Source organism: Rutidosis leptorrhynchoides, chromosome 9 (genome assembly GCF_046630445.1).
Source record: "Rutidosis leptorrhynchoides isolate AG116_Rl617_1_P2 chromosome 9, CSIRO_AGI_Rlap_v1, whole genome shotgun sequence".
NCBI lineage: Eukaryota > Viridiplantae > Streptophyta > Magnoliopsida > Asterales > Asteraceae > Rutidosis > Rutidosis leptorrhynchoides.
This window is the reverse complement of record NC_092341.1, coordinates 364,683,725-364,705,702: the sequence shown is the minus strand read 5'-3', so window position 1 is coordinate 364,705,702 and position 21,978 is coordinate 364,683,725.

Genomic DNA, 21,978 nt, shown 5'->3' with positions numbered 1-21,978 from the left:
CTACCGTTTGAACTTATGTGCGATGCAAGTGATTTTGCAATGGGAGCCGTTTTAGGACAAAGGATTGAAAAATGATTTCAACCTATTTATTATGCTAGTAAGACGTTACAAGGAGCACAAACAAATTATACAACTACTGAAAAAGAACTCCTTGCTATTGTCTTTGCTTTTGACAAATTTCTATCATATCTCGTTCTAGCAAAAACGGTGGTCTATACCGACCATTATGCTCTTAGATACCTATTTTCGAAACAAGATGCCAAACCAAGATTAATCCGTTGGATCTTACTCTTACAAGAGTTTGATATTGAAATCCGAGATAAAAAAGGAGCAGAAAATCTCGCCGCTGATCATCTTTCTCGTCTTGAAAATCCCGAATTAGAAGTTCTAAATGAATCAGCCATACAAGACAACTTTCCTGATAAATATCTATTGAAGATAGATTATAATGAAATTCCATGGTTTGCAGACTATGCAAACTACTTAGTATGTGGATTCCTTGAAAAAGGATTATCGTACCAAAAACGAAAGAAATTCTTTAGTGATATAAAACACTATTTCTGGGAAGATCCACATTTGTTTAAAAGTTGTCCTGATGGAATAATACGCCGATGTGTATTCGGAGATGAAGCTAGTAAAATCTTAAACCATTGTCACACAGGACCAACAGGAGGGCATTATGGGCCTCAGCTCACAGCAAGAAAAGTTTATGATGCTGGATTCTATTGGCCTACAATTTACAAAGACGCACACCTTCTTTGCAAATCCTGTGATGCATGTCAAAGGACCAGAAAAATAAGTCAACGTGATGAAATGCCACAAAATGTCATTCAAGTATGTGAAGTATTTGACATTTGGGGTATTGACTTTATGGGTCCATTTCCAAAATCTCATAATAATCTATACATTCTCGTTGCCATTGATTATGTATCTAAATGGACGGAAGCACAAGCTCTCCCAACTAACGATGCACGAGTTGTAGTCAACTTTTTAAAATGTCTTTTTGCAAGGTTTAGAACACCGAAAGCTTTAATAAGTGATCGGGGTACTCATTTTTGTAATAATCAACTTGAAAAAGTTCTCAAAAGATATGGAGTAACTCATAAAATCTCCACCGCATATCATCCACAAACAAGTGGACAAGTTGAAAATACCAACCGAGCTTTAAAACGTATTCTAGAGAAAACCGTAGGATCAAATCCGAAGGAATGGTCCATAAAATTGGAGGATGCACTCTGGGCTTTTATAACAACCTACAAAACTCCAATTGGAACCACACCTTTCAGACTCGTCTACGGAAAAGCATGTCATTTTCCTGTAGAAATTGAACACAAAGCATTTTGGGCTTTGAAGACATGTAATCTTGACTTACATGAAGCTGGACGTCTACGATTAAGTCAATTAAATGAATTAGAAGAATTAAGACATGAAGCATACGAAAATTCATTAATCTATAAAGAAAGAACGAAGAAATGGCATGATAAAAGAATCAGAAGTTCAAAAGAATTTAAAGAAGGAGACAGAGTTCTTCTTTTCAATTCACGATTCAAGCTATTTCCTGAAAAATTGAAATCAAGATGGTCTAGACCATTCATAGTCAAAAGAGTTTTCCCATACGGAACAGTAGAATTAATAAATTCAAATGGGATTGAATTTAAGGTTAATGGTCACAGAGTTAAACATTACATAGATAGTCCAATGGAAGTTGACAACGAAGTTAATCACAATTTCAACACCACAGCTAACTAAGTGTGGGGAGAATCAAGTCTTTAAAGGATAATATGTATTTCTGTTAGAGTTAGATTTTCTGTTTTCGTGTAGTTCTCGAAAATGGAACCCGAATGGCCTTTCCCTAGCAGACCCTAAAGAACTAGTCTTCTCCCCCCATTCTGAATTTTTATTTTTTTTAGGTTTTACGAGATGAAGACTTCCTATGAATTAAACCATGGTCTAATGCTACACGCTTTGATCACTAAACGTAATAATGACACCCTTCCAAGTGAAATAGTATCATTAATCAGAGGTAAATTGGACGGAGTAAGAAAAGAATCCAGATGCGAAAATAATAAGTTACAATTTGGTAAAGGAAAATCAAAATCCGCAGCTAAAAGAAGAGCACGACACCTTGAAAGATGTCACAAATGCGAAAAATGGTCACACGAAGGAAAATGCTCGACGAATCAGACATATTCCAATACCGAATTTGTTACGCTATGCAGAGATGGACCGTTCATATGTTTAGAAGAAAAAACACTGAATGCTCGAGGTTACGCCTATGTAGCCATGGAAAACCAATTAGTCCGACTATCTTATGAGTGGGCTAGAGCATATCATTAAGAAATCTTTCTCACCGGTAAGTATGTACAGTTTTCATTTTTATTTTTATTTTTATTTTTAACCTTTTGATAATAAACGCTAATTTGTTCGCTATAAAGTATTAAATTGGTATTCAATGAAATTAGGTCTTGCAACCGAAATTATTGATATCATACAAAAATTTATTACATCACTGCAAAATTTACCGTTTATTCTTAAGGTATAAATATCTTTAATCAATCAACCCAAAATATTTCAAAAATTCGTCATGAGTTAAACTAGGTTATGAAACCGAAATTACTTTACCGAAAAGAGGGGCGTATATTTTTGATAATATTTGATTGATTAAAGTGGGATAAAAGACCAAAAAGATTTTCAATTTTATTTTTACCATGTTTTTAAAATTAATATATAAATATTAAATTAATATTGTAAACTTCTTTAAAATTGTAAATATATGAAAAATTAATATTTTTAATATAAGTTTGTATGTATAAAAACAAAAATATAATATAAGTTTGGTGTAAATTTTTAATATGAATTTTTAATTTTATGCATTTTAAATTTAAGTTTAGTGTGAATTTAAAAACAAAAATTTACTTTATTTCGCTAAGTTAAAAATATGATTTTTAAAGTTCGTCGTGAGTTGAAGACTAGGTCGTTGAACCGAAATTGCTTTACCCGAGGGAGGGACAAGAACTTTTATTATCATTATTTTTAATCTTATTGAATTAAAGTATGCCAAAAATATTTTAAAAAAAACCCAAAAATCTTTACTTTTAAAACCGTGCTTTGAATTAACAAATTTTAAAATTTTTTCGAGGGACGGACTAGGACAACAATCCGAAACACCCTCGCTCTTAAAGGAAAACAAAATTTTTAGAATTTAATTAATTAAATGTTTTAAAAAAGTTATAAGGTTTTATATAAAAAAAAAAGCCAAAAACACTGTACCCGGGACTCCATGCGATCGCATGGAGTTTGGCCGCACCATGCGATCGCATGGAGTTTGGCCGCACCATGCGATCGCATGGGGAGAAATTCCAGGCCAGAAACAAATAGCTCAGCGAGCTGTTCTTCACACAAAACTCACACATACATACGAAAAAACTCCAAAATACTCTCTAAAATTCGAAAATTTTCACCGTAATTCGTCAATTTTCTTGCTCTAATCATGCCTAGATTCGCATTCTTCAGCAAAAAGGTAAAAATTACACCCCTAAACTCTATAAATTCCTAGTTTTTGTGATAATTACCAATATTTTACCTAATGCAATTTTGTTGATTTCTAGTGTAATTAGTGATAAATTGTTAGTATTTTATGCATGTATAACCTAGATTGATGCTATTTAACATGATTTGAAGCCAAAAACTTCAAAAAAAATTTAGAAATCTAGGGTTTGTGTTCTTGAGCAATTTGGGGCTTTTTGATATAAACAGGTTATGGCCGATTTTTGTCATGAATTATTGCTTAATTGAGTAGTGTAACATGTTTAGGTAGTTAAATGATCCAAACATTGATCCTAAACATGATTTTTAAAGATTAAAGTGGACTTTTTAGGCAAAAATTCATGAACTTGATTAATTTGATATATTTGCCATTTGAGACTTGTTTAATTGTTAGTAATGACTATTTTGACATGTTATTTGAATTAAATGCTTATGAACTTTGTCTACATGTGCTTATTTGAAAAAGTATAGAATTGTGAAAAATGTGAAAATGTGTATAAGTTTAATTTTGATTTAACATGTTATTGTGATTGTTTTAAATTGTTATTTTGCTAACACTGATACATATTTGGATGCAAAATTTTGTGTTTAATGTGTTTTGCAGAAAGCTGATACTGGAGGTTCAGGATCATCATCATCTAGACGACCTGCTCCAGCTCCAGAACCAGAACCAGAACCAGAAATGCAATACGAGCCAGAACCTGAACAAGTACCACAACAGGAACCACAACAACAGCCTGATCAGCACGTACCTTGTTATGATCTGCTACAGTTACCTAATGAATTCATAGTATTTCCCCCGCATCCGCCTGTAGAATACCCAACAATTCCGGAATACACATTGCATCCTAATCTGAGATTCAATAGACGATGGGAGATTACCTGGCATATCAAAGTAATAAATTTAAATTGGTAACAAAAGAGGTAGAGGTGCCGAGAGTAATTGATTGGAATCCTTTGGAAACGGTCCATCTAGCTGACCGTGTTAGACGGCATTTGATTCAAAAGTATGGCAGTTCTTCTTTTACAGATTGGGAACGTCTTTTCACCATTCGTAGACCTGTTTATAAGGAATGGTGTGTTGAGCTGATGAGTACTATAGCGTTAAATGTAGATGTAGATAGGTTAGATGATAGAAGTTTTCTTAGATTTATCCTTGGCGGTAGGATGTACAGAATGTCCATGATGGACATGGCCAGGGCATTACATATTTACACTCCTAGTAAATTACTACTACCCGATTGTATGAGTTTGATTTATCGTGGTGAAAGGATAGATAGGAACTTTGACGCGAACGCCGTTTGGAGGCGTATGTCAAACTATAATGTTTTTACACTAGGAGGAAAACACTCCTACTTACATATTAACAAAGCCGAGCTTCGTGTAATTCATAGATTTTTGGCTAACTCGATTACACAGAGAGGTCACAATAAGGAAAAAATGACCTTACATGATTTATTTTACCTAAAGTGTATTCGAGACCCGAGAAGCTTTGTTAATATCCCTTACTATGTTGGTTTTTATTTATCTAAAATGGTAGAAGGAATGCAGGACGGGAGTATAATAGGAGGAGGTATTTTTGTTACTCTCATTGGAGAGTATTTAGGTGTTGATAGGAATCAAGGGGGTCCATTACAGGTTTGTAGAGAACAGGATGAGACCATAGGATTGCGGGTTTATACGGGTGCTAAGGTATTGAAGAGTAGACGCAACCAGGCAATTCCCTATGAAGGTAATCATCCTCAGGTAGAGAGAGGCTCAGACGAGGAAATGGAGGAAGCGGAAGACATTAGGGATGTCTTTCGAGATGCTATTCTTTACGTCCACGTTCGTATAGATGAGGAAGCAATGACGAGCGCGGCCAGACATAGTATGTACGAGCAGTGGAACTCCGAGCGAGTATACGAGGACTATAGGCGATGCCAACACGATAGATGGTTAGTTCATCAGCACCAAATCATGAGCCAGCTATCATATCAGGTACCAAATAATTACGTGCCTACTCGACCTGCTCATTTTCTGCCACACAACCCCGACATCCAACCACCCTTTAACCGGTATGACTATAACCAAGCCTATCAGAACACCTATAACCAACAATGGAACCCACCTGACGAGATGAACTGGAACCGCTATCCAAACTGATTTGGTTCCATTGGTTATTTTTATGATTTTTATGTTTTTATCTTTTTACTTATTCATGTTTAAACTTATATTATTGGATATATTTGTGTAATTTTTATCATTTTATTAATATTGTGTACTAATATTTCCTATTTAGGATTTGAAAGTTTGAAAGTGGGATATTAAGTCCCATTTCAAATTGTCATACATATTTATATTTGTATTGTATGTATATTGTCAATTGTACAAAACAGGGTAAAACATCACAATTTTCAAAGACTGCCATTAAGTTCAGCAAAAGCTAGTAATTTTGACGACAAAACGAAAAACAAATGTGATGTAACAACAAGACGGAATGAACAAATGATGTGCACCATTTATCATTCAGCAAACAAACGCCAATATGTTTGGAAACTTTGGTAAAATTTAATTATTTTTCTACGCTAATCACCCTCAATAATTTAAATTGTTACTGATTTCTTGCAAATGAGGGCATTGCTAGATCTTAAGTGTGGGAAGCGGTTAAATTCTTTCGGATTTTAAAATTTTTAACTTAAACACTTGGTTACCATTAAAAATACTAGTAACGCAGTAGTTGTATTAGAATCTAGTGCTCTCTGATAATAAAGAACAGCCATAGTCTTATATACTGACTACCCAATTCTAGTAAAATTTTTCAAAATTTTCAATTAAATGAACTCAAAATCATGTTTATACATATTTATGAACGATAAAACTAGGTGTTAATACCGAAATTATTGTTACCTCAGAAAGGACATAAATTGAGAAACAAACCAAAATGTTAGAATTCATTTAAAATGGAATAGAGGACAATAAAAAGGCAAATAAAAGAAAATAAAAGCCAAATGTGAGAAAATTTACCAAGTTATTTTGAACATATATCACATATTTTTGTACAAATAACTGAAGATGCTTTTGCTTTAGTCTAAACTAATCAGTTTTACCCGATTTACTGTAATATATTTGAAAGAAAGATGGAGCTACACGATGAATCAATTCCATCATTAAAAGGAAGTAAAGTCTTCCGAAAAAGAAACGCGCTTCTTGATTTAGGTCATGAAGTTGTCGTCCAGACCAGCTGTAGGTTGATGAAAAATCTAGAAAAGTCATCACTAAAATCAGCAGGAAATCCACGGACCTCAGCATCAAACAGGGTCGCCAAGTGGTCAGACTTATCCTAACCATGAGAGGATCTGTCTCGTAAAATGGGGAGGATGCCGTGCAAATTAGCTTGATAAGACTAATGAATCAGATCCCCAGAAAAGGATAATCTCCTTAAAGATCAAAAATCAGCTTTTAAGCCTGATATTACTCAATCCTAGAGATTGACCTTAAAGATTTAGAATTACAAACTCATGGAATTCGATGATATCTAAACTCGAGCTTGAACGAGAAAATATTTTGATCAAAATTTCAAACCGATTTGTTTTCTGAAAACCCATTTTTAATGCGTTCATTACCATTAAACGTAAAATCCTAGGAATTCACCTGGAATTCATTAGGTCACCTGAACCAAATCGGGTGTCAACCGTAAGAACGGTGGTTGCATAGCATGGTCAAAGACAGGACCTTGTGCCAGACCAAAAAATTATAAGGGTGAGCTTTACTATTACTCCTACAAAGGATAGTAATTGCATCCGATAAATTATAGACCATAATTAAAATCATGTCAGGGGACATTACCTTAACAGTTGCTTGTTCAACGCTTTCCTTTACAACCGGACGGTAGTTTACCAAAAGGTAATATTCGGAGCAAGTATACTGGACGTGTTGCTTTCCCAATACAAGGTTAGCAAGTGGGTGACACAAAACCTTAAGTTTTGAGCTAAAAATTTCAACTATGAAACCCACCAAACCCACAAAAAGAATTTGCAAACACCGGTGAAGGGTTATTCCGAAAAACTTATCTAGGGTAAAAGCTAGATTTAATTTTCAAAAAGATCAAATGTTTTCATAAAGATCCAATTTCCCTAATGGATCTAAATTTTATAGTCATGTGGGACTGTAAACCACATCGTTACTACCATTGTTTATACCGCCGTATAGAAATCACTGATGTACAAAGTGTGAAGAATAAAGAAGTGATTCTAGTATATTTCAAGACTATATTGCTTGAGGACAAGCAACGCTCAAGTGTGGGAATATTTGATAATGCTTAAAACGAACATATATTTCATAGCATTATCCCTCAAGAAAGACAAGCTTTTAGTTGCAATTATTCTATTTACAAGTGATATTCGTTTAAATAATAAAAGGTGAAGACAAAAGACAGATTCGACGAATTGAAGACGCAAATGACCAAAAAGCTCAAAAGTACAAAATACAATCAAAGAGGTTCCAATTATTGATGAGAAACGTCTCAAAATTACAAGAGTACAAGACGCGAAACGCAAAGTACAAGATATTAAATTATACGCAAGGACGTTCGAAAATCCGGAACCGGGACCAGAGTCAACTCTCAACGCTCGACGCAACGGACTAAAAATTACAAGTCAACTATGCACATGAATATAATATAATATATAATTAATTCTTAAATTTAATATATATATTATATTATATTATAAAAATCGTCGGCAGAAAAAACAAGAGCATGTGAGCCTCCCCAGCAGCAAAGCTCATGCGATCGCATGGCCTTGAAGAGCAAAGCTCATGCGATCGCATGAGCCCCTTTTTCAGCTCACAGGCCTATAAATTTCGAGCTTTGGTGCATCATTTAAAACATCTTTTTCTCTTCATTCATCAACGTATATGTATATATATTTATATTATAATTTTAATTTTAATTTTAATTTCTAATAATAAGGGTATGTTAGCGAATGTTGTAAGGGTGTAAGTCGAAATTCTGTCCGTGTAACGCTACGCTATTTTTAATCATTGTAAGTTATGTTCAACCTTTTTAATTTAATGTCTCGTAGCTAAGTTATTATTATGCTTATTTAATACCGAAGTAATCATGATGTTGGGCTAAAAATATTAAAATTGGGTAATTGGGCTTTGTGCCATAATTGGGGTTTGGACAAAAGAACGACACTTGTGGAAATTAGACTATGGGCTATTAATGGGCTTTATATTTGTTTAACTAAATGATAGTTTGTTACTTTTAATATAAAGATTTACAATTGGACGTCCCTATAAATAACCATATACACTCGATCGGACACGATGGGCGGGATATTTATATGTACGAATAATCGTTCATTTAACCGGACACGGGAATGAATTAATAGTCTATGGAATTATTAAAACAGTGGTGAAATTATGTACAAGGACACTTGGCATAATTGATAACAAAGTATTAAAACCTTGGGTTACACGCAGTCGATATCCTGGTGTAATTATTAAACAAAGTATTAAGACCTTGTTACAGTTTAAGTCCCCAATTAGTTGGAATATTTGACTTCGGGTATAAGGATAATTTGACGAGGACTGTAACAACCCAACATTGATTTACCAAAAACACGACACAAAAAAAAAAAAATTCTGTGACTGCCCATCTGGACGGCGTCCAGAAATCGGGACGGCGTCCAGCCTTTACAACTGGGACGGCGTCCAAGGATTTGGGACGGCGTCCCAATGAACTAAAAAGTACTGATCAGTTTTTGTTTACACGCGAGCGAAAAACTCGCTCCCCGACACTTTTCAACGAAACCATTTTCACAATATGACATATTAAGTAAAACTAAGATATTGCCACCATAAAAACAAGTTTTACAACCCCGGGCTCACAATGACCAGTTTTACAAATAAAGTAGCAGTTTCGACCCATTTATCTCTTTAGACGGATTAGAACTCTACAACCCAACCCGATACCAAGAGCATAATCCCGGGGACTACCAAAACCCCATCCGCGTCCAATTATCCGAAAGCTACCCCATCAAGCCCAACCGCTCCTGCACGTCTAGTCTAACAACTAGCTAGCATCAATAACACAATACCTGTAAAAAGGTAAACAACGAGAGGGGTAAGCCGAGGCTTAGTGAATGCAATAATTATACACATACATATATAATATACCTACTTGCAAACACTTACTCACATACCGCATACATGCTAGCAACACAATTAGCTTATCATCACAATTACAAGCTATAACCTCCAATAATCAAGCTAGCATAACAAAAGCATATATAATATGAACAAATATAATATGCTTACGCTACAACACAAATAACCATGGTTAACCAATAGTACAAGGGAACGGCGCTCGCGAAAACGCCATCGGTGTTCATAACATCCGTTAGGGCACTTAACACCTCGCACCACTAACCCCTAGGGTGGCACCTTAACACCTCGGCACATCACCCCGAGTGGCATCTTAACACCTCGATGCAACACTCATTATTTTACGGAGTGGTGTCTTAACACCTCGACACTACACTCCTAGGTGGCATCTTAACACCTCGATGCTACACCCGAGTGGCATCTTAACACCTCGATGCTACACTCTTCACGTGAAACGTGGTGTCTTAGCACCTCGACACTACACATTTCACGCTACAACAAATAGATACATTATATACCTACACATATAATTATTCCACTCACCTTATCACGTCGGTGGTGATTTAGCACTTCCGTATGCTTCGAGCAAGGTACCTAATACATAAGTACACATTCAATACACAACTTGTGGAATTAACCACAATACTCACTCACACCCAAAACCGCCCATAAAATGGCCAAGACTCATCTTTAATTACTAAAACTAGTGATGTAAGTCTACTAACACCAATTAGCACAAACTTAGGGTGTTTCATACCCATTTCACCCAATTAGGTCAACCTTAACTTATTTGACCCATTTCAACACTTATACATACCATTTTAGCCAAACATGACCCATTTACAATTCTTCCATCATTTACAAGTGTATTAATGACTAATCAACACAATTTAACACTTACAACTTCAATTTACATAGCCAAACCCTAGATCATAGCTATTAGGGTTTTCCTTATCTCAACATAACCCAAATTCACCCATTTTACCCCCAAATGGGTCTTACAAGTTCCAACACTCCTAAAATCACTAATACTAGTGATTATACCCCACTTACAAACCTTAAACATGCTTAAATCATTAACCAACCCAAAACTCGCAAAATATCAAAATAGTGGGTTTCCATAAACCCTCTTCATCATCTAAAAGGGTTTTACAAATAACAAGCTCAAACCCTAAATGTACACAAGAATCTTAACAATGAAATTCGGAGTTGAGACTTACCAATACTACCAAAATGTAGCCGTGAATGAAAGGAACAACTTTAACTCTCGAGCTTTGACCCGAAACGCTCATCTTCTTCACCAAACCAAGCTTTCTCACTCTAAATTAACCATCTCTCTCTAAAATAAGATGAGAGTGTTTTGTGTGGGTGAGAATGAGCTCCAAATGGAGTTCTAGATCATTTTTGATGATCCCAAACCGACCCCAAGTGAAAAGACCCAAATACCCCTTTTAATTTGAGTAAAATAGAACTGCTGGCCCGTCAGGCCTTCTGGACGGCGTCCAAAAAGCTTGGACGGCGTCCTAACCTTCATTGTTGGACGGCGTCCCAAAGTCTGGACGGAGTCCCAATGAACTGAGTCTGAAACTGAACTTGTTTTGGTCGTAACTTTCAAACGGTAACTCCGTTTTCGACGAATCAAATATCGTTGGAAACGTAATGAGATTTACTATCCAATGGTAAGGTTTTAGAACATCAAATCCAACTTTATTTGGGATCCAAATATACACTTACATGCCTCGTATTTTGAATGTCGTTCGAAATAACTCGTAACTGAAAACGGGTGTTACAACTCTCCCCCACTTAAATTGGATCACGTCCTCGTGATCTGCACCTATAATAGAAGTTAAGCAGTTCTCCCTCGAACATCTCCGCTTCCAATGTGGAGTCACACAAGTAGTACTTGCATCCGCACTCTCGCTTCGTGCACTAATGCATCATAATACAACAATATTGGGTAATCAACCCACGAGTCGAAACAACCGTAACCGTTGCTCCTACGCCGAGTATCCAAACTCATACCATACACTTCACAATCGTCCTAAGAGTAGAACAATTTGCCAACAAACATCGTCGTCACGTCTCACGATCTTACGAAACACAACCAAGCCCGACATCCATAACATCTTCTACAAATCCGAAGATCTAACCACACGCTAATAATCACTAGCATGCACTACCGCAACAAACGATAACTCACACACTCAACGTCCAGAGTTTCCATATAGGAAAATACGAAAATCACTACATATACCTTCAAGTTCTCTCGGCTACAACTCGCCACCAGCTACGTCCGTAACCATATCACTCAATCAGTTAATCCGCACACGACCAATCCGTCACTGGATTAATCCAGGACAACAATAATACACCATGTGCTGAGCAAAACATCAACACTCGACGAGGGTTCCTCCTCTAAACCCTACGACACAACCACACCAGACGGCTTCCTAGTACTAGTATGGAGACTAATCATATACTAGAATCCCGTCAAGGCGAATTATCATCACAAAATTCCGCAATTCGCCACACGATCTACAAAAATATTCACCACGCCGGGTGGACCTTCCTACCAAGACCGTCTGTTAAAGATGGTCTCGACATTTCAATGCAACTAACAGTCGCATTACTAGGGAACACACTCTCGCAAACAAACAACATCCGCGTGTCTCGATGTGAGACAATCAGAATCGACACTCTTCGCCTCACATTCGTCCATAAAGTGGAATAATCCACTGAAAATCTCCACGATTGCGTTTCCCGATAGGGAAAATACGATATTCGTCACGATATCGAACTTGTTCTCATTCAATTATACTGTCCGGGTTTCACGACAACCCAGATTTTTCACTACAGGAGAACCCGCAACGACAACTTCATTCTCTCTCTCCGGGATCTCAAACTTCACATTTGGTCTCATACCGCACATTGGTACTACACGACCACCTTACATAGGAAGTCTTACACTTCCTTCGATCCCATCATCACAATCTTCACGCATAACATTCTCGAGTTGTAACTCACAATCGTAAAGCTCGATCTCGAGTCGACATTAGCAACCCATCACTCTTCCTCGTTAGGAGCTCCGAATACCCATTGAGGCTTAGCATGGTACGCTCCAACATTTCACTATACATAACACCACTGGAGTTTTCCTCGGGCGGAAGTAAAAAACTCCCCCACTTAGGATTTATCTCCCTATTCTCACCGCCAAGATGATAACATCCCGCGGAATTGTAATTCCACGTCACACCTGACCATTCTCACCGTTGGTCATAAACATCAATTCACCGCAAATTTGCTGTAGGCTCTCAGAGCCGACATGCACAATCACTTGAGACGTCGTACACGCGATGAAATCGCACCTTCATACCACACTTCACAACTAACTACCTTAATCGTTCGAAAAGCAAACTCCACCAAAGTCTTACATATGCCTCTAAGCCTAGGCATATGTCACGCCGCCTACTTAGTCGTGATTCTCAGTCGAGATCACCCGACCTTCCACTCAACGAACTTTTTCAACAATTGCTCACTCTCATGGAGAAGAGTAACCAATTCCGACACCATAATTGCGTCCACCACAATGTCAACACTTCATCATATCCTTCGGACTAACCGACCATTAAGTCCGTCACCGGCTCACCAGTCATCTTTACCCGTCTATCACTTAAGAGCAACAAGATTCGCTCACCCGTCACTTCATAAGAAGTATTCGTCACAATGCTCTTAAACTTCGACTTTCGCAACCATCGAATTACCATCACCCGTCGATCACTATTATAATCTCCGATGCTTCCAAGGGTATCTCACGGGCACCCTAAGCACAAAGTGATCACACCACTACCGGAGTTGAACATTACACTAGCAGGTATAAAAAGGCACCTGACGCAGTGTCATGCAGACTCCCACCACAATCAAATGAATTTTAGAAAATCGATCTTTAGGTTCCATACACCCGATGTCACCCATCTCTCTATAATAATGACCGGAAGTCATACCTACCCGACAACCTTACGGTTTATTATCTTATCGAAAGTTCCTAGCGATCACACGCTACCCGCAGTTTCCACAAGGCCAAACGATATAGCCTAATGAAACCCTTCATCTAACACTAAGGAGATGCTTGAGAACACCAAGTCTTACACCCTTCCACATCTCGATAAAACCACTACTACAAGGGATATTCCATTAGGAATGTTGCCCTATAATCTACAACACACTAACGCAATCAACATTACACGGGTCCCACTCCCATGAGTTTAACGACCCGAAGACTCCTCGAATCGCCAATTCCAAGGCAACTCACAACAAGAATCCTAACATGATTCTCTAACCACACACTCTACCGAGTGTAACTCAAAACTACAATCATTAGACTTGTCGCATTCCATTACAGAATTAAAGTCCTCGTCGCACACATGCAAACGTAAATCGATCTCCCTAGTTACGATGGGTAAATAAAACCAATAACAATCTCAATAATGCACCCACTACTTAGGGTGGCTAAGCACGCACCAAACTTGTGAGTTGGCTCACTCACTTAACTAACCGAATCCATCGTAACACTTCACGACTCGCAACAAACCCGATGCGACTACAAGCACATCACCCGAGACAACTATCACTTAGGAACCAATAAAGATTCCTCATTTATCCCGAATCTACCCCAACCATGCCACGTTTCCTCCGTTCGGTACTCGTCATATCATGTTTAGTGTCAAGATACACTTTCGTAATAATGGTGATCGGTCATTATTACAAATGCGTATCTTACCATTTCCACATGATCACGCAAAGTACTTTACCCGGACTGACGCAACATTCACACAAAATAACACGCGATAACTCCTAGTACCCGAATGACCAAAGTCCTTACCGTGAACTTGATCACTCAAAATCGCCAAACCTTTGAATCTCTCCAATAGATTCATCTCTAAGACAACGCACCAATTAGATACCTGTATATATATATACACCAATATACAATAGTAATAAACGTACACAAGTACACCACAACGACAAGTTAACCTACAACCTAGGTGACTATCACTAAAACAACGTCCAAGTTCAACTACTTACATTAGGCACTAGCAATCTAAGGCACTAATTTACTCACGAAATAAGGCCCCACATCATCACACTTTGGACAAAAACAAGTCCTAGTTAGTCACCTACTCTAAGGCACTAACAAATCTCAATCCGACCCGTAATCCTACAAGTCCCGCAAATAACGCACAACCGCCAATAAGTCTAAGACTAGGGACCTATTCCAAGGTCACCTAATTCCCTTAGACTATGCTCTGATACCACTTGTAACAACCCAACATTGATTTACCAAAAACACGACACAAAAAAAAAAATTCTGTGACTGCCCATCTGGACGGCGTCCAGAAATCGGGACGGCGTCCAGCCTTTACAACTGGGACGGCGTCCAAGGATTTGGGACGGCATCCCAATGAACTAAAAAGTACTGATCAGTTTTTGTTTACACGCGAGCAAAAAACTCGCTCCCCGACACTTTTTAACGAAACCATTTTCACAATATGACATATTAAGTAAAACTAAGATATTGCCACCATAAAAACAAGTTTTACAACCCCGGGCTCACAATGACCAGTTTTACAAATAAAGTAGCAGTTTCGACCCATTAATCTCTTTAGACGGATTAGAACTCTACAACCCAACCCGATACCAAGAGCATAATCCCGGGGACTACCAAAACCCCATCCGCGTCTAATTATCCGAAAGCTACCCCATCAAGCCCAACCGCTCCTGCACGTTTAGTCTAACAACTAGCTAGGATCAATAACACAATACCTGTAAAAAGGTAAACAACGAGAGGGGTAAGCCGAGGCTTAGTGAATGCAATAATTATACACATACATATATAATATACCTACTTGCAAACACTTACTCACATACCGCATACATGCTAGCAACACAATTAGCTTATCATCACAATTACAAGCTATAACCTCCAATAATCAAGCTAGCATAACAAAAGCATATATAATATGAACAAATATAATATACTTACGCTACAACACAAATAACCATGGTTAACCAATAGTACAAGGGAATGGCGCTCGCGAAAACGCCATCGGTGTTCATAACATCCGTTAGGGCACTTAACACCTCGCACCACTAACCCCTAGGGTGGCACCTTAACACCTCGGCACATCACCCCGAGTGGTATCTTAACACTTCGATGCAACACTCATTATTTTACGGAGTGGTGTCTTAACACCTCGACACTACACTCCTAGGTGGCATCTTAACACCTCGATGCTACACCCGAGTGGCATCTTAACACCTCGATGCTACACTCTTCACGTGAAACGTGGTGTCTTAGCACCTCGACACTACACATTTCACGCTACAACAAATAGATACATTATATACCTACACATATAATTATTCCACTCACCTTATCACGTCGGTGGTGATTTAGCACTTCCGTATGCTTCGAGCAAGATACCTAATACATAAGTACACATTCAATACACAACTTGTGGAATTAACCACAATACTCACTCACACCCAAAACCGCCCATAAAATGGCCAAGACTCATCTTTAATTACTAAAACTAGTGATGTAAGTCTACTAACACCAATTAGCACAAACTTAGGGTGTTTCATACCCATTTCACCCAATTAGGTCAACCTTAACTTATTTGACCCATTTCAACACTTATACATTCCATTTTAGCCAAACATGACCCATTTACAATTCTTCCATCATTTACAAGTGTATTAATGACTAATCAACACAATTTAACACTTACAACTTCAATTTACATAGCCAAACCCTAGATCATAGCTATTAGGGTTTTCCTTATCTCAACATAACCCAAATTCACCCATTTTACCCCCAAATGGGTCTTACAAGTTCCAACACTCATAAAATCACTAATACTAGTGATTATACCCCACTTACAAACCTTAAACATGCTTAAATCATTAACCAACCCAAAACTCGCAAAATATCAAAATAGTGGGTTTCCATAAACCCTCTTCATCATCTAAAAGGGTTTTACAAATAACAAGCTCAAACCCTAAATGTACACAAGAATCTTAACAATGAAATTCGGAGTTGAGACTTACCAATACTACCAAAATGTAGCCGTGAATGAAAGGAACAACTTTAACTCTCGAGCTTTGACCCGAAACGCTCATCTTCTTCACCAAACCAAGCTTTCTCACTCTAAATTAACCCTCTCTCTCTCAAATAAGATGAGAGTGTTTTGTGTGGGTGAGAATGAGCTCTAAATGGAGTTCTAGATCATTTTTGATGATCCCAAACCGACCCCAAGTGAAAAGACCCAAATACCCCTTTTAATTTGAGTAAAATAGAGCTGCTGGCCCGTCAGGCCTTCTGGACGGTGTCCAAAAAGCTTGGACGGCGTCCTAATCTTCATTGTTGGACAGCGTCCCAAAGTTTGGACGGAGTCCCAATGAACTGAGTCTGAAACTGAACTTGTTTTGGTCGTAACTTTCAAACCGTAACTTCGTTTTCGACGAATCAAATATCGTTGGAAACGTAATGAGATTTACTATCCAATGGTAAGGTTTTAGAACATCAACTCCAACTTTATTTGGGATCCAAATATACACTTACATGCCTCGTATTTTGAATGTCGTTCGAAATAACTCGTAACTGAAAACGGGTGTTACAAGGACACTCGCACTTTATATTTATGACTGATGGACTGTTATAGACAAAAACCAGATGGACATATTAAATAATCCAGGACAAAGGACAATTAACCCATGGGAATAAACTAAAATCAACACGTCAAACATCATGATTATGGAAGTTTAAATAAGCATAATTCCTTTATTTTCATATTTAATTGCACTTTTAATTATCGCACTTTTATTTATTGTCATTGTATTTAATTGCACTTTTAATTATCGTACTTTTCAATTATCGCAAGTTTATTTTCTCGCACTTTTATTTATCGCAATTTCATTATCGTTATTTACTTTACGCTTTAAATTAAGTCTTTTATTTATTTAATATTTTACATTAGGTTTTAACTGCAACTAAAGTTTTAAAAATTGACAAACCGGTCATTAAACGGTAAAACCCCCCCTTTTTATAATAATAATATTACTTATATATATTTGTATTTTTATAAATTAAAACTAATATAGCGTTAAGCTTTGTTTAAAAGATTTCCCTGTGGAACAAACCGGACTTACTAAAAACTACACTACTGTACGATTAGGTACACTGCCTATAAGTGTTGTAGCAAGGTTTAGGTATATCCATTCTATAAATAAATAAATATCTTGTGTAAAATTGTATCGTATTTAATAGTTTTTCCTAGTAAAATATAAGCTATTTCATATACACCTCGCATAATATCAAGAAGTAAAACAAAAAGTTAGATGGTTAGATAGTGGGTGTCAATTAGAAACAGGAAGGAATTTGGTTGTATTTGAGATATAGATCGACATATGGAATCAGAATCAGAAGAAAGAAAAGATAAAATATATAAAATAGATTGAGATTGGGACGTTCAACAGAATTGTGGAATTACATGTTCTTATAAATTGTTTTCAATTAATATCAAAAATTTATAAATATATTAATATTAATATTCCTACTATTATTATTAAATATAATAAAAATACTAATAATAATATAAATAGTAATATTTTTAATAATAATAATAATAACAAAATAATACTAATAATAATAAGGATAATGGTAAAAATAATGATAATCATAAGAATAATTATAATGTTTATAATTTTAATAATAATTATACTAATAATGTTTATAATATTAATGCGTAATAACAACAATAATAATAACTGATAATATTTAAATTACCATTATAATATATATATAAAACTAATATTGATATTGATATTGATATTGATATTGATATCAGTATTAATAACGAAGGTAATAATAGGGTTTTTATGACAACTATATCTTTAGCTCGTAGCTTCATTTAATATATTCAAGTTATTAATTATGTAGTATTTAATAAGTATATAGTAATTTATATTGAGTAATAAATCAATCAATATACATATTATAATAAGTATCTATAGAAATCATATAATTTATTTCAAGTATAACTTAATTCTTTTATATCTTATTTTATATACTTAATTTTAAATGTTTTAATTTATATTTTATAATTTCAAATTATTATATATACTTACATTTATATATATATATATATATATATATATACATATTTATAAATAATTGTTCGTGAATCATCGGGAATGGTCAAAGGTTATCTGAATTCATATAAACAGTTCAAAAATTTTGAGAATCAATCTTACAGACTTTGCTTATCGTGTCGAGATCACATAAAGATTAAGTTTAAATTTGGTCGAAAATTTCCGGGTCGTCACAGTACCTACCCGTTAAAGAAATTTCGTCCCGAAATTTGATTGGAATGGTCTTGGTTGACAATAAGTATGTTTTCATGACTCATATAAGCTGATAATTAGAGTTTTATTACCATCGAGTAATAAGAATAAAATAATTCGATTATTCTAAGAGTACGAGTGAAGCTATCACAAAAGAGTGAAATGAGAGAAATAAAGTTTTGTCATATCTTTTGACGCAGATAGGGTTGATTTCCGGAGTTTAAGGGATTTAGAAAAAAAATATATTCGAAATCTAAAAGATTTGATTCTTCGGCAAATAGGGAAATTAGGATCCTCTTTAGTTAAATGTGATAATCTGTTTTGATTCTTCTATCGGATATTTCACTATAAATCCACCCCCCCCCTTCATTTCCTTTATATTATGGAGTTCCATCCTTTTGTTTTTTTTTCTCTTCCCGACTTTAAGTCAAGCGAATAATGGTCTAGAATTTGTAGATATGAAATTCAGAATGAACCTATTTAATGTTCTAAGAAGAAAATTGTAATGGCACGATCTTGATTGGTTAAATTACCAGATTTCAAGAGAAAAGAGAATTATCAGGAAGATATGTTCTCGATATGTTTGGAGATTAGATAGAAAGTAAGAGTCGTGTAACATGGCACATGATGACGGTAGGGTCTGTGAATCATCACGTTCCATTAGAAACTCAGCATGACTTACTGTAATATAATCACATTGATCAAGTGTCATTATATTATACTAATTCATGCATCAATTTCTTTACATTTCTCCAGAATTCATTCATAAATTAAACTTAAATTTTACAGAAGTTTCCAATATAATGAAACACAGGAAACACGAAGAGGTATATAATTTCGGACGAGAATATTTATGAAAATATCCTCAGAAATATCGAAGATATTTATGATGATATTTTGGAATTTCCAAGTTAGAAGGTTGATGAAGAAAAATTTCTCGCAAGATTTTAACATGACTTCAGAGTAAGATATTCTCTAGAGATTTCAACGGATCCAGAATTACCTGGATTCTTTGAATATAGGGTATGGTCCTTGTATTTGTCCTTGGTCTCCTTCGTGGTTAGCTCAATCTGTTTTCCAGTTCCAACTTTTCTGAACTTTTCCAACATACTATTCTTTATCATCAAACTTCTGATGATTAAGGTCGTTTACGGTTGCCTACAGTTTCTGCTGCTTCATTCAGCTTTTTCAAAGTTCAATGTATTGTTTCCTAGGCTGGGTGCTTTTCAAAATTTCAGATTTGAAGATCGTAATTCTAGGAAATAATTGTTATAACTATTGATGTAGAAATGCTACGAGATTCGAAATACTGATTGCTGATTCTCGGTAACTGGTATGGCAATTATTTTTATAGGGTATAGATAAATACACGATGGGGTTTCAATGAATATAATGATTTTTCGGAAAGTCCAAATTCATTGAAGTTGCTAGTAAGTTTACTGCTAATGTGGTGGAATATAAACGGTTCCCCGGTAACGATGATGATAGGCAAACTTATATATCGAGGTTATAATAAGGCTCATTCGAATGGAAGTCGAAGTTGATTTGCTGAAGCTGTGACAAAATTGGCTAATTTGAAAAAGAGTTGCAATGTTATTTTCGGTAATAACAATGCCAAAGGAGCTAGCACAGACACGTGTTAAACGTTTACTCATGTTTCGAGTGTTTTCAGGTGCATAACTATATGCATCAATCTCTTCTTCCGTAAATGAAGTGCGGTTGGTTCAGCCTATCGATTGAAGTGTTTTCAAGAATTATGAATGGTTTGAATCGCAGATTGTAATCGTCAAGATACCAATGAGGTTTAAGATGAAATTAAGTGGCAAACTTGAAGAATTGTTTAGTTTCATATGTTATAATCAATATTTTAATTCATTTTAATTGTCCAATGTTGGCAGTCCACAGTTAGCAGTGTAGTGACCCGAACTTTTCCATGTTTATATATATTAAATGAAATTTTTATTTACATGATTAAGTGTTTCAACATGTTAAGCAATCAAACTTGTTAAGACTTGATTAATTGAAATAGGTTTCATATAGACAATTGACCACCCAAGTTGACCGGTGATTCACTAACGTTAAAACTTGTAAAAACTATATGATGTCATATATATGGATATATATATATATATATATACATATATATATATATATATATATATATATATATATATATATATATATATATATATATATATATATATATATATATAGTTAACATGGTATTATGATAAGTAAACATATCATTAAGTATATTAACAATGAACTACATATGTAAAAACAAGACTACTAACTTAAGGATTTCGAAATGAGGCATATATGTAACGATTATCGTTGTAACGACATTTAATTGTATATATATCATATTAAGATATATTAATACATAATAATATCATGATAATATAATAATTTAACATCTCTTTATATATAATAAACAATGGGTTAACAACATTTAACAAGATCGTTAACCTAAAGGTTTCAAAACAATACTTACACGTAACGACTAACGATGACTTAATGACTCAGTTAAAATGTATATACATGTAGTGTTTTAATATGTATTCATACACTTTCGAAAGACTTAAAGACACTTATCAAAGTACTTCTACTTAACAAAAATGCTTACAATTACATCCTCATTCATTTTCATCAATAATTCTACTCGTATGCACTCGTATTCGTACTCGTACAATACCCAGCTTCTAAATGTATTTACTATTGGTATATACACTCCAATGATCAGCTCTTAGCAGCCCTTGTGAGTTACCTAACATATGTGGGAACCATCATTTGACAACTAGCATGAAATATCTCATAAAATTACAAAAATATTAGTAATCATTCATGACTTATTTACAAGTAAACAAAATTACACATCCT